We start from the raw sequence: 14,401 nt of genomic DNA, 5'->3' as shown, positions 1-14,401 counted from the left end.
ACAAAGTCACTGAAGAGAGAACCTTTTGACATTCAAAAGGTTTCCTACTTTGAGCAATTGTGAAAAAGTAGCCTGTACACCAGATTGAAGAAAAGGTTCAAGCTGCACCATTAAAGTTAGTAGATCTCAACATATACCACATTATTCTTCAGAACAACTTTGATGTGCCATTGTGCTAACAGGTCAGACATGATGTACCATTTTTTACAAAAATAACTAAGAATTTTCCCTTTTTCTGATGTTACATAACTGGAGTATTTCTAGCATTTTCTGACTTTTGGAAGTTTAAGTCTTGTAAACAAAGAATGGAGTAAAATATCAGACATGAAAATGTTGATTAACTAGCTTCAAATAAACAGATGTTCTTCAGATTATTTCTAAAAAGGGGGATATTGGACAGCTTCCTCAAATGACAGATCTTTTGAACAAAGTTAATCTTGGGCAAGAATAGGAAGAAGGTTATCATGATACCCATTTGCAGTGAAAGACCTGCTGATAATCAATGTTAAAAGGTTCAGACATGACAAACAGTACCCTTGATATAAGAGTAAAGGGCAAGCAGAAATCCACTGATGTGCAACCCACTTAGGTGAGAATGTCATCCAGGAGAAAAAAGGCAATATATTTCATGAACAAAAAGCAAAATACTGCAGATTCTGGAAACATGAAATAGAAACAAAATGCTAAAAAACTCAACACGTGCAACAAACATTGCAGAGACAAGATAAGTGAAGTGAACTCCCTTTGCAGAATACCAATTATATTACAATTCTTGATGAATCAGGCAGCAAATAGAAAGAAATGGGAAACTGGGAAATTTTGGAAGGAATTTTTGTGATGTTCAGAAGACACCATGATTATTTATTATTTTGTACAAAAATCTTGAGAATTGTTAAACTAAAGTTGAGTGATATTCAAAAATCATTTCACCATGTTTTGAAAATGTTTGGAATGCATGTCATGCATAATATTGTAGGCACCTTGTGTTGTTATCATACTGTATGTTCATTAATGTAGATTAAAATTGCTCAAAACACACATTCCTTGCTCAAAAAATTCTATTTATGCCTACATTCCCAAATTTGATTTTACTCATTAAAGTTAGTTGCAGATTTGATAGTTAGGTAGCTCTGAAACGTGTGCCAGAAATCTCTCCCCCAACTCCACTGATCGTGTAAATGTAAAAACGTTCATGAACTGATCAATACATTTAAATTACACTCATGACTATAGTTTTCTCAACTTATAGGAGTCAAGTAGCGTTTACCTACTTGTAATCCACCCTTCCTCCAAAAGGAAAGTTCAGACGAGAGCAACAATTGCTTGTCAGGACAACCATCTATTTTAAAATTGCATTGCTTTCACAGCTGGAAAGTGCAGACTAAAATCTATACTAAATATGTGCTACTTTGAATCTTTTTCATTCCATTAATTAAAAATCACCAAACCAGCTCTGTAACATAGTATAAACTTGTATAACAGACTGAGTACATTCATCTAAGTTTCTGGGGTGGCACAGCAGCTCAGTGGTTAGCATTGCTGCCTCAATGCCAGGGACCTTGGACAACTGTGTGTGGAATTTGCACATTGTCCCTGTGCCTTTGTGGGTTTCCTCCTGGTGCTCCAGTTTCCTCCCAAAGTTGTACCAAAGATGTGCAGGTTAGGTTGAATTGTCCATAGTGTTCAGGGATGGGTAGGTTAGTTGCATTAGTCAAGGGTAAATGTAGAGTAATAGGGGCCTGGGTGGATTGCTCTTTGAAGGGTCGGTGTGGACTTGTTGGGCCAAAGGGCCTGTTTCCACACTGTGGGGATTCTATTCTTCTCTGAAGAACAGCACATTGGCTCTTTAATGCTGAAAGTAAAGCTGCTTCCTCAGAACCCTATGCTAATGAGTAATTTGTGATGATTCACTACTATTAAAATCAAACATAGATCATTTATCATGTTATCTAGTAGTTCCTTCTTTTCTGGATTCTTAAAATTTAGCGAGCAAATTACATCAACTCTTGATCTTTCCATGATCTACTTCTATTAAACAAGCTCTTTAAGAACAGATAATAATTGAAGCAACCTACCTATTATTTAGTCTTTTATCAATGAGATGATCATACCACCCATCTCTAAGTCAGTTGCTGAGTTTGAGTCCCATTCTAGAACTTGATGGGCAAGGAAGAAAATTTATAGCGCAGCCAAACAGATTGGTTGTCAACCTACAAATTTGTCCAACACTTTACAATGGAAGGTATAGATTTCCATTCAGCCATGTGATAGAAAGTCAGAGCCCATACCATCACTCTAGACTACAACATTTATGTAAACAGCAGATTGCTACAGTAACTCAGACTACCCATGAAATCTGTAACAGCACAACCGCTTAAAGCTACTATCCAGGTTCAAACTTACTCTGGTTAAGCAAATTAATAAAGACAATGAGGTGGCCCATTCTACTCTTCAATACTCTAAACATAAACCTGCATCCTGACTCAGCCACTCATTTAAATCATGGTAATATCTTGATGACATTTAACTCTTCTCTGGACCCTGATTTTACTTTACCTACTATCAATATTCATTGTAATTGTACCAAAGTCTGGGTGCATTGCAGTGTTTGAGTCCAACTTTAGTGGTGCATTCATTCCACAGGAAGGCTGCTGGTAAATTTTCCATGACTTAGAGGTGCTGGTGTTGGACTGGGGTGGACAAAGTTAAAAATCACAACTCCAGGTTATAGTCCAACAGGTTTATTTGGAAGCAGTAGCTTTCTGAGCGCCGCTCCTTCATCAGGTCGTTGAAGAGATTAAAATCATGCTCACAGAATTTATAGCCAAGGGAGATACAGTGAACAGTGAACAATCTTAGATTAAAGCTTTCGTCTTATTATAATGGGATATGCTGGTTTCTGTTTGATATGTAAATCCCAGAACTTTTATTAAAATTACATTCTCAAGATTTTTAAACAAATAGGCGTGGAATCGGTCTGTCCTAATGCCATGTCAGACTGAAACCCGCTGTATAGTTTTACCTGTACATGGATTCATACAGTCTTTGAGCAAAATAAAATGTAATTCTTCAAAACGAATAATAAGCTTATACGTGTGCGCTGGTAGGAGATACTGATCGAGTGTGCGCGCGTGTGTTCCGTTACTATTTCAACTTTGTTACACTGTGCAATACCTCGGTTCCGTTTTACGCAGAATTGTCAAGAAAACAAAAGCGTAAAACTGGTACGTAATTATATTTTTAAAATGAGTTACATTCATGTAAAAAAAGTTGTATTAAATAACACAGATGGTGTGGAATCAAAAGGTCTAGTCTTATTCCAATGAATTGGGATACTGCCCAAGTTCAGGTTTATCTCCAATTCCCACTGAGTCGGCCAATCGTGATCTCCTTCGCAGCACTTTCCACCTCGGCTTTTGCAATTGAAGGGGATTTAGGAAGAGGGAGACATGAACTAGTGAAAACAAATTAACGTGCGCTGGGGGGGGGGGGGGGGGGTATTTTTGTGTTTTCACAAAGTTTTCGCTTAAATCATTAAAATTTCCGATTTAAGAGAAAAACCAGCAAGTACACGGGACTAACGATCAGGCGGAGAAATGGTCACTAAGCAACTAGAAGAGAGAGAAAGAGAGGCCTGTCTCCGACCGCACTCTGTCTTTCACACTCTAATTTGGAGTACTCACAATCAAGGTGCTTCTTCTTGGGCCCCATCACTTCGTGGGTAGTGGCTTTACAGGCCGCCTTGGTAACAGCTGAGCCGGTGACACTGTGCTGGGCTGCGGTGATACGGTCCGTGATCGACTGACCCGACATGATCCAACAGCGCGAGCCTTTCTCAGGTAAACAGGCGACCAGAAACACCCGGAAAAAAAAACTGCTCAGAAATTTTACCACCCCCCGACACACACTTCCCGTTCACACTCGGGCTCTATATAAAACCTGAGTTAAACAATTTAAAAGGGGGGGTGGGGGGTGAGTGTTAACAAAATTACACGGTTTTTTTTGGCCCAAATTGAAACCCTTCCTAATCAAAACTGAACGACTTTTAATTCCACCCCCCTCCCCTCGATTAACCAATCGAACAGGCACGGCTTTCACACATGTCTGATTTCAAAGGGGGAGTATCTGACGGGAGTCCCGATGATATTTTCCGAGGGGGTTAAGATGATTCCTCCTCCTCCTGCCCGTGCCCGCCCGGCTTTTCCTTCCGCTTTCTCGGGCGGGCACAGAGCGTCAAAATGGCGGCGCGGGGAGCTGGTTTGTCAGGTGATGGAAACCACAGGCAGCGATTAAGGTGGATCTGCAGTGAACACTCAAAATAACTTCCCTCTTCCGCCTCAGGTTAGGCCCTACAGACTTTCCCGTCGGAAACAATCGTGTTTTTTGCTGTGATGCAATGGTTTTATTCACGTTTTACTTTAAATGGCGAACATTGTGATTTGGGTCTTTTATTTATGCAGAAAACAAAAAGGCCAACAATTATGCACAAAACTGTTTAAGCAAACGTGCAGCAAGGCGTCAAGTCCCTGTCTCACAGTCGATACCTTTCCAGTGATGGTGATGAATTTTGAATGGGAGACAGAGAGGATGGTGCCACTGGCTTGTGGAAACATTATCGATTCAGCAATGAAATGTGACAACACTGCTTTGAAGTGATGACAATAGTGTTTGCCTAAGTACATAATGTGGACCGAGTAGAAAGCAACTTCACCAATCAAACCTACACCATGAATCCATTATTAAGGCAAAATATTGCAGGTGCTTGAAATCTAAGATAATAGTGTTGGAGAAACTCAGCATATCTGGCAGCATCTGTAGAGAGAGAGAGAATTTACATTTCAAGTCCACAACAACTCTAGAATCCACGTGTTGCCAGTTTCTTCAGCACTTTGTTTCTAATCCATAATTTACTTTCCCTATTTCCTCCAAAAGGTAATTCAATCTGATTTATGTTTTTACAATTGTTAATACTTTTACATGGCTCTGATGGTAACAATCTTGTGAGCCAGAAGATTGAGAGTTTAAGGCCATGAGGACTTGAGCAAAAAAGTAAAAAAACTAGCACTTCAGTCCAGTTTTGTTTGAGTGCTGCAAAGTTGGAGGTTTCACCCAAAGGCTGTGCTGTCCTCCCAGGTGAACTTACAATATACCATGGCAATGTTTTGAAGATGAGCCAGGAGATCAATCCCTGATATAAAAACACAATGTGTTTGTTGACAGCACCTGTGGAGGGAGAAAGTTAATATCTAAAGCTGAATATGACATCCAATCAACACCCCAGAGTAGACTAGCTGCTCATTTTACTGCTGTTTTGGGGATCTTGCTCTGCAGAAATTGCATAGACATTTTGTAAATCGTGACAGTGAATGCCAGTCAAAATGCTTTGTTGCTTGTAAACTGCTTTGCGACACCCCATGGTTGTGAAATACATTATATAAATGCAAGTCTTTTTTTTCACAATTTTATAAAAATACTTCTGCAAATTTTGGTAGACCACATCTATTAGGATACTCTGGTTCTAACTTGTCTTGTTTAGAATTTATTCAGAGTTACAAAGACTTTTAAAAGTGCACATGGAATCATAAATATGATTATAGCGCAAAAGAAGGCCATTTGGCCTTAATGGCTATACTGGGCCTCAGAAGGAACAATTCCCCTCGTGCAACTACCCATATCCTGAAAATGTTTACAATATTTTTCCGTACTAATGATCTGCACCTTTGAACAGATTAATGCTGTTTATTATGAGTTCTATGATGTGGAGCGTAATATGCTGAATATATTTCCAAACACATTTTAAATGACTGATAGCAACAACAGATTTATAATATCTGGTCAACAATATCAGGTGACAATATTTAGCTAGTAAAGTATTATCAGCAATCAAGTACTTATGTCATCTTGTGTTATATATACCAATAGGTTTTAAAAATAGGTGACAGCCCAAGATTATGGATCCATTCCACCTTAATAAAAGTGGGTGTCTCTTGAATTTTTAGGCCTCACATTCCTGAAAAAGTTTCATAATCTCACACAAACCAGGACATGCTGTTTTACCACAGACAGGATGGTGATAACTATTATCTGGTATACCACACAATGTTCCCATCCATCATATTCTGTGATTCACACCCCATTACACTTCTGTACAACAGAGATATTCTACTTGAAATTGGAAGTGTATCATTAATAAAAACCATGTCAAACTGTTTAAAGAGTTTATTTTAGCTACCCTTCCAATTAAATTATTGTTTAAAAAATTAGAAGCAAATTGTAAACAAATCTGGGCAGATTTTCTTTGCTTTTCTATTGAAATTATAAACATTTTCAAAAGAAAGTTCTGATCACAGTAAATGTGCTACATTTATTTATGAAGTTGCAACATCTCCATAACGTTAAGCAAAAATTTTTAAAAACAATTTTCATATCCTTTTGACTTCTCTTTCCTGTGTCAACATATGTCAGGAGCCCCTCAATCAAAGGAATCACATTCTTGTTCTCTTTCAATACTGTTGTAAAACATGCATTTGTTTAAAACAAAAATGAACTTTTCGTTAGATTTTCCTATGATATTTTCCTCAAACAAGTGGGACTAATACTAGAAACTCAACTAATGTCCACATTGTGTCACATCATGAAGGAAGGAAGAAAAAGATTGTATTTGTATATCATAGTACATCCCAAACTACTTTACAGCCAATAAAATATTTCTGAAAGTGTAGCCACTATTGTAACAAATGTGCACTTACTACATTTCCACAAGCAATAAAAAGATAATTTGTTTTTGGTGATGATTGTGAGAAAAATATTACTCTTTTGGAGTGTATTAACTGTTGGTTGTTCAAAAGAGCAGAATTGTAGGTTTTTGGGAACACGTTCTTCTAAGTACTTAGTGCTGGGTATGGCATAAGAGAAGGTCAAACTTAAAAAGACAAAAGAAAGAGGGAAAACTACCTTGACCTTCAAGTAGTGCCATGGGATCTTTTGTATCCATCTCAGAGAGCAGATGGAATCTCACTTTAGTGTCTCATCTAAAAACCATGACAATACTAAAACACCCTGTCAGTATTTCACCAAATTGTCACCTGGATTATGTGCTCATTGAAGTGGGACTTGAACCCACAACCTTCTCATTCAGACAAGAGTGCTATGATTGAGTCGTGGCTGATATCTATTCTCCCGAGATGTATGCAACCCAAAAAACTTTCAATGTAACTTACAACTGATGCCTCATTTTTAACACTTGTGATGTTTCTTGCATTTAAAAAGCAATTCAGTGTGGTAAGTGTTTAAACAATTTCAACGTGTGAAACGACATATAAATGCAAGTCTTCCTCTTCCTTTCAGGTGGTAGGAAGGTTTGGCTCCTGTGGAGAGAAAAACAGTTAGTGTTTTGAGTCCAATATCATTCTTGTTTGAAATCAAGTGGAATTAGACGATTGAAAGAGATTAGTGTGGATTCTTGTCCCTGAAGCATCAAAATCAGCATTGCAAAATAAAAATCAGATGGTCAATAAGTGGTTGGCAAGTTGAAAATCCACCCTGTTATTCCAGTACACCAGTGCTGGAAATTGAAATTCATCAATTGTTAACTGAGTGAGCATGGAAGATGTAGCCTTTAAGTATTCTTTGACCAGTGACTTTTGCAAGAATAATTTAATTTGTTATTACTTTTAATACGTTTGTAAACTAAGAAATACATACTGAATTCATTTCTTCAGCAAGTTGATCAGTTTGCTACAATTTATTTTTGATATTTTTTTCCAGCCCCTCTAATAAACAGATCATTAGAGAATTTTGCACTGCATCTTCCTAGCACCCTTAGTGTACCTAGTCTAATAAGAACACCTTTGATTATGCATTTTTGAGAATTCATGCCAGTTCCAAAATAACATTTCCATAGTGATTTGTAAACAGCCGCTGAAAAAAAAGTTTTATGTATTATTTTGCTGATTGAATTGATTATTTTCTGACAAAGTGAAGTTGAATTGATTTGCACTTAGAGTAACAACTGTTCGAGTGAATGGATTGAGAATCAGTAAGGAAGGGATTGAGTAGACTGGACAGTGTGAAGCGAGGCTAAAGTGGCTTTGAGGTGAATCAAAATCTTACCAACATGACAGTAGAAGATCCTTTTATATGCATTTAGAATCCCTACAGTATGGCAACAGGCTCTTCAGCCCAACAAGTCCACACCAACCCTCTGAACAATAACCCACTCAGACCAATTCCCATATCCTATTATCCTATATTTACCCCTGACTTATGCATCTAATCTACACATCTCTGAACACTATGGACAATTTAGCATTGCCAATTCACCTAATCTACACATCTTTGGACTTAATGTAATGTATTTAAATGTAATATATTCACACAAATTAAGTTGAACTTCAATTATTGTGTTGATTCTACCTATCCACCTCATTCCTCAAACAAAAAATGATTGTTTTAAATAGTGTTTGAGGAAGGTGTGATTGGTCAAAAACATGTACAAAGGCATAGAGGTTTACAGCATGGAACCGACCCTTCAGCCTGACCTATCCATGCTGCACAGTTTTCAGAATTAGTCTAGTTGCAATTGCCTGTGCTTGATCCACATCCTTCCATACCTATCCCATCCATACACTGTCCAAATGTTTCTTAAATGACAAAATTGAATTCACTTCCACCACTACCGTTCCTCTGTGTGGAAAAAGTACTCCTTTTGCATATCTCCCCTATCACCTTAAACCTATGCCCTTAAGTTTTAGATTCTCATATCATGGAGAAAAGTTATTGGCTGTCTACTTTATCTATACCTCTCATGATTTCATAGACCACTATATGACCAGCAGAATTTTTGTTTATGGGTGGAGAAAAGAAAACAGCCACATGTTATTTCAGAGAATTTGCTAGATAAAGCATTGTCTGGTCTGCTTAAGATTATCAATTATCTACAATAGAATAGCAAGTTAATGTTATCTCAAGCTATGTTCTTGTACATGAAAGTTCGAATGGTGAATATATTTATGAAACTAAATATATTAAACTACAATTATTGCATTACATATAAGTAATTGACTGGGTCTAAATTTCCCTTTGACCAAATAGATTAATAAGGTCAAAAACCCTTGATATGAATCCCTTCAATTATACTCTATGTTTGATGGTGCAATAATGTAAAGACAATATTATAATTCATTACATCAACATTTTGCACATCTCCATAACGATAAGCTCATAATGTTACCCTGGCAGGATTTTCTATTTAAGTCACACAGGCTCATTAGTATTACTCAAGCAGATGCGGATTAATAATGGCTCTGAAGCTGTTCCACTATCTCTCCAATGGGAGTGTGCCTCAAATATTGTGTTAACTCTGTGTAAAATCTGCAATCAGCAAAGTGCTAGTATTACAGACTGGCACACTACAGAGAGCAGTATTTGCATATTTGCATTTGACTACACATCTGCTCCATGTTTGAAGATGCTCTCCAATTTTGTGCATAAAGGAATGCATACCATTAACATCACTTATTTTTGCATTAAAATCTGGTCTCAGGCATAAAAGTGAGACGTGAAGAATGGAACAAAGTATGATATACAAAGTTGGAAAAAAAAGGCAGAGAGAAGCATGATGATACATCATGCTGACATTTGGTGGATCAGGATCATGTTTGCTCCTCGAATGCTGCTTGAACTGCTGTGCTCTTCCAGCACCACTAATCCAGAATCTGGTTTCCAGCATCTGCAGTCATTGTTTTTACCTTTTTATCATGTTGCATCAGGCAATGAAAGGTATACCTGGCCAGGAATACTTCTATATGGGACAAGGTGGCAGGAACAAACGACAACGTGAGTGGTAATGGTTGTGAAGAAATGAGAGAGATTCAGAATAAGTATAAATAGTAGATGTTAGTAGAATATTGGTCAGTCCTGCTGAAAGGAAAACCTTGAAGGGGGTGGGGGTTACAAATGGAAGGTGGAGTTCATAGTCTGGAGTTATTGAACTCAATTTTGAGTCCAGAAGGCAGAAAAGTGTCTAAGTTGAAAGTTAGGTGCTATTCTTGCAACTTGCTTTAGATTGTGGCAGATCTAGGACAGAAATTAAAGTATGAGAACAAGTATTAAAATGACCATGACCTTCCATTGCTCTCCATGCTGGCAGACCAAAGAGAGGTGTTCTGCAAAGCTGTCACCCAATCTGCATTTGCCACTCTGCGCTAGAGGAGACCACTTTCTAAGTCTCAGTTACAGTAGACTGGAATAAAAGAAGTACAAGTAAATTGCTACTTCACCTGAACAGAAGTTTTGGAAACTTGGTCAGTAAGGAGGGGTAAAGGTAAAGGGACAATTGTTACACTTGCTGCAAATGCATGGGAAATGCTGTTGGGGAGGGATGAGGCTCGTGGAGGAGTGGATCAGGGTATAGAACATAGCCTATTCAGCACTGTATTGTTCTGTTCGGCCCTCGATGTTGTGCCGATCTGTGAACTAATCTAAGCCCATTCCCCTACACTATCCCATCATCATCCATATGTTTATCCATGGATTTTTTAAATGTCCCTAATGTGGCTGAGTTAACTACATTGGCAGGCAGGGCATTTCACGCCCTGACCACTCTCTGAGTAGAGAACCTTCCTCTGACATCTGTCTTAAATCTATCACCCCTCAATTTGCAGCAATGCCCCCTCGTACAAGCTGATGTCATCATCCTAGGAAAAAGACTCTCACTGTCCACCCTATCTAATCCTCTGATCATCTTGTATGTTTCTACTAAATTCCCTCTTAGCCTTCTTCTCTCCAATGAGAACAGACCCAAGTCCCTCAGCCTTTCCTCATAAGACCTTCCCTCCAGACCAGACAACATCCGGTAAATCTCCTCTGCACCTTTTCCAATGCTTCCACATCCTTTCTCTAATGAGGTGACCAGAACTGTACACAATATTCCAAGTGAGGCCGCACTAGAGTTTTGTACAGTTGCAGCATGACATCACGGCTCTGGAACTCAATCCCTCTACCAATAAAACCTAACACACCGCCTGCCTTTTTAACAACCTGGGTGGCAACTTTCAGGGATCTATGTACATGTGACCAAGATCCCTCTGCACATCCACACTACCAAGAATCTTTCCATTGACCCAGTATTCTGCCTTACTGTTATGCTTTTCAAAGTTAATCACCTCACATTTATCTGCATTGAACTCCATTTGCCATCTCTCAGCCCAGTACTGCAACTTATCCAAGTCCCTCTGCAACATTCTTCCACATTGATCACTCCACCGACTTTAGTGTTATCTGCAAACTTACTAACCTATTCATCTATGCCTACATCCAAGTCATTTATAAAAATGAAAAACAGCAGTGGTCCGAAAACAGGTCCATGTGGCACACCACAAGTAACCGGACTCCAGGCTGAATATTTTTCATCAACCACCACTCGCTGCCTTCTTACAGAAAGCCAGTTTCTAATCCAAACTGCTAAATCACCCTTAATCCCATGCCTCCGTATTTTCTCCAGTCATCTTGGAAGAAATGGTTTCTTTCAAATCCTGACAAGGGAAGAGAGGAAATGATGTGTTTATTGTGGCATGTTGGAGATGGTAGAAATGGCGAGGATGATCTTTTGAATATAATGGATGTTGGGGAAGTAATGGGGACATTGCAGTTTTAGGAAGGAGGGAAAAGATTGAAGGCAGAACTGTGGGAGATGGATCAGACATGGTTGAAGGCCCTGTCCACCACAGTGGGTGGAAAATCTTTGATTGAATAAAACTGAAGATGTCAGAAGTACCATTGTAAAAGGTAGCATCATTGGACCAGATGTGAAGACAGAGAAACTGTGATAACGGAATGGGTTTGGAGAAGTGAAGTCAAGGAGGTTGTGAAATTCACTGGATTTGTAATGAATATTAGCAAACAGACTATCCCTGGAAAAGGAGAGATGAAATCACAAAAGAGCTGGAATAGGTAAGATGAGACAAAATTAGAAATTGGAAGCAAATTTGTGGATTTTTCTAGTTCCAGGCAAGAACAGAATGAGATACCAATATAGTCATGATGTTCTGGATAAAAAGTTATGGAAAGGGCCCTAGTGGGGCTAGAATAAGGAACATTCCACTAAAGGACAGGCATATCTCAGGGGCTAGCATGTCTCTTTAGCTACACCTTTTATTTGGAGGAAGTGAACAAGTTAAGGAGAAATTGCTTAATGAGAGAACATGCTCAGCCAGGTAGAGGAGACTGGAGGTCGATGGAGACTGGACCTGGATTTAAGGAAGTGGATAGCCCTCAGACTATCTTGGTACGAAATGGAGGTATCAAAAGATTAGACAACCATAGTGAATAGGAGATGGTTAGCACTAAGAAACTGGAAATTGTTAAATTGTCATAGGATGTAAGGAGGATAGTGACTTCGTATGAAAAAAAAACAGATAAAGGTTGAAGAAGAAGAATCAAGATAAGAAGAAAGCAGGTCAGTGGGCAGGAATAGGTTGGAATAACAAGTCTTCAGGGCAGTCCAAACGTTGGGCAAAAGGTAGATGCAGGTTGTATGGGATTGGGGAAGCAGTGGGAGGGAAGATTTCCAGAGGGTATGAAAACAGTGACAGACCTAGAAACAATGTCATGATATTCAGTGACAGGATCGTGATCCAGGAGGAGATAAGTGTGTCAGTTGGATCTCAGCCTCTGTAAAATAGACAAGAAACAGAAGTTACTGGAAAAGCTCAGCAGGTCTGGCAGCATCAGTGAAGAGATGTCAGAGTTAACGTTTCGGGTCCGGTGAGTTCTGAGGAAGGGTCACCAGCCCTGAAACATTAACTCTGATTTCTCTTCACATATGCTACCAGAACTGCTGAGCTTTTTCAGCAACTTCTGTTTTTGTTTTTGATTTACAGCATCCGTGTTCTTTCGGTTTTTAGTCTGTAAGATGAAGATTGGTACACCAGATGACAGCAGCATCACCTTTCTTGACAGGTTTGCTATCAAAGTCAGGGTTAGATCTGAGAAAATGGAGTAAAGCAAGATGTAAGAGTGTTGTTTTCATGTGAGATGGCTATGACTAGTGTCTTCAGAATATTTAATCTTGAATGGGTCCAGCTACACGCTGTAGTACTTCAATTTCTACATGGCAACTTGGCTTTTTAATACCATATTGCCTGTTGATTGAGGGGCGTCTAGAGAGCAAATATGAAAAATATTCTGAAACAAACCAAATCTTGCTCCACCACAGCAACTTATATGGTGTTGAACTCATGATTTTCAAAGATCTAATAGAAGATAAGACAAAGAAAATGGTTGGATCCTCAAACTGAATTTTCACTTTGGGAAGGAAAATGGGAACTAGGACTAGTGTGTCCTGAACTTGTCCTCTGAAAGGAAACAGTTGTTCTTTGAGATTTCTACTGGGACACGCTCTTAATTAGCAATGAGATAGGTTCCCTATCTGATTAAAATCAGCAGAGAGTTAATTTATGCTGGGCAGCCTAGTAGAGCCCTTACAGATTGAGAAGAGTAGTTGGCTGCAGTAAATTGTATGTAATACAGTAAGGTGTCCTCTCAGCCAATTTCTAAAGATCAGTTCTTTAAAAGTTGTAAAGTAACCAGGCCACTACTATGGGGTGGGACAGAATTCTTTTACTGCAGGGCCTTTGACTACACCCACACCCAGACCTGTGGACTTGCCTGGAGTACTACACCGTGGCCTGCCACTGGCTCATATCTCCAAACAATTGAGCTGTTTCTTGCCTCGTTGAAAAACAGGAAATCAAATGGAAAATCTCACTGGGCCTACAAGGGTCTTAATAGCTGCACAGATCCTGAGCTTATAAACAAAAATATGTACTTAATGCATAATAAATTATAATATCTTGTTTAAATCCTTCTGTTCTGAAAAAAGGACATTTTGCTGGTTATGAATAGGAAGGGTTTGGAAGGATATGGGCTGGGTGCTGGCAGGTGGGACTAGATTGGGTTGGGATATCTGGTCGGCATGGAAAGGTTGGACCGAAGGGTCTGTTTCCATGCTGTACATCTCTATGACTATGATGTCAGTTGACCATAATTACATGAACATTCTGATCAGCAGTAACCAGGGCACAAAAGCTGATATCATCCGCCTGGAATATCATATTTCTTGAAATGTATAAATAGCCTAGACTAGCCAACATAAAGGAAGATTCTTGATAAGGAAGGAGATGAAAGGTTATAGAGTCATAGAGATGTACAACATGGAAATAGACCCTTCAGTCCAACCCGTCCATGCTGACCAGATATCCCAACCCAATCTAGTCCCACCTACCAGCACCCGGCCCATATCCCTCCAAACCCTTCCTATTCATATACCCATCCAAATGCCTCTTAAATGTTGCAATTGTACCAGCCTCCACCACATCCTCTGGCAGCTCATTCCATACAC

General features: G+C 39.0%; 1 long non-coding RNA gene across 2 annotated transcripts in view; it reads left to right on the top strand.

Annotated features, from left to right (window-relative positions):
* The first annotated feature begins 4,141 nt into the window (after window positions 1–4,141).
* The window catches only part of LOC122547181, a 13,036-nt gene continuing 2,776 nt past the window's right edge, over window positions 4,142–14,401 (top strand). Inside the window, exons 1-2 of one of the 2 annotated variants that reach the window (XR_006310907.1) lie at window positions 4,142–4,341; window positions 4,461–6,791. This is a non-coding gene — a long non-coding RNA (uncharacterized LOC122547181). Of the gene's footprint in view, window positions 4,342–4,460; window positions 6,792–14,401 lie in introns of those variants that run through there. The other variant, XR_006310906.1, reaches the window with a different exon arrangement.

This window comes from Chiloscyllium plagiosum, unplaced genomic scaffold (genome assembly GCF_004010195.1).
Source record: "Chiloscyllium plagiosum isolate BGI_BamShark_2017 unplaced genomic scaffold, ASM401019v2 scaf_1324, whole genome shotgun sequence".
NCBI lineage: Eukaryota > Metazoa > Chordata > Chondrichthyes > Orectolobiformes > Hemiscylliidae > Chiloscyllium > Chiloscyllium plagiosum.
Note: the sequence above shows the minus strand (reverse complement) of the source record. Positions and strands in the feature narration are given on the sequence as shown.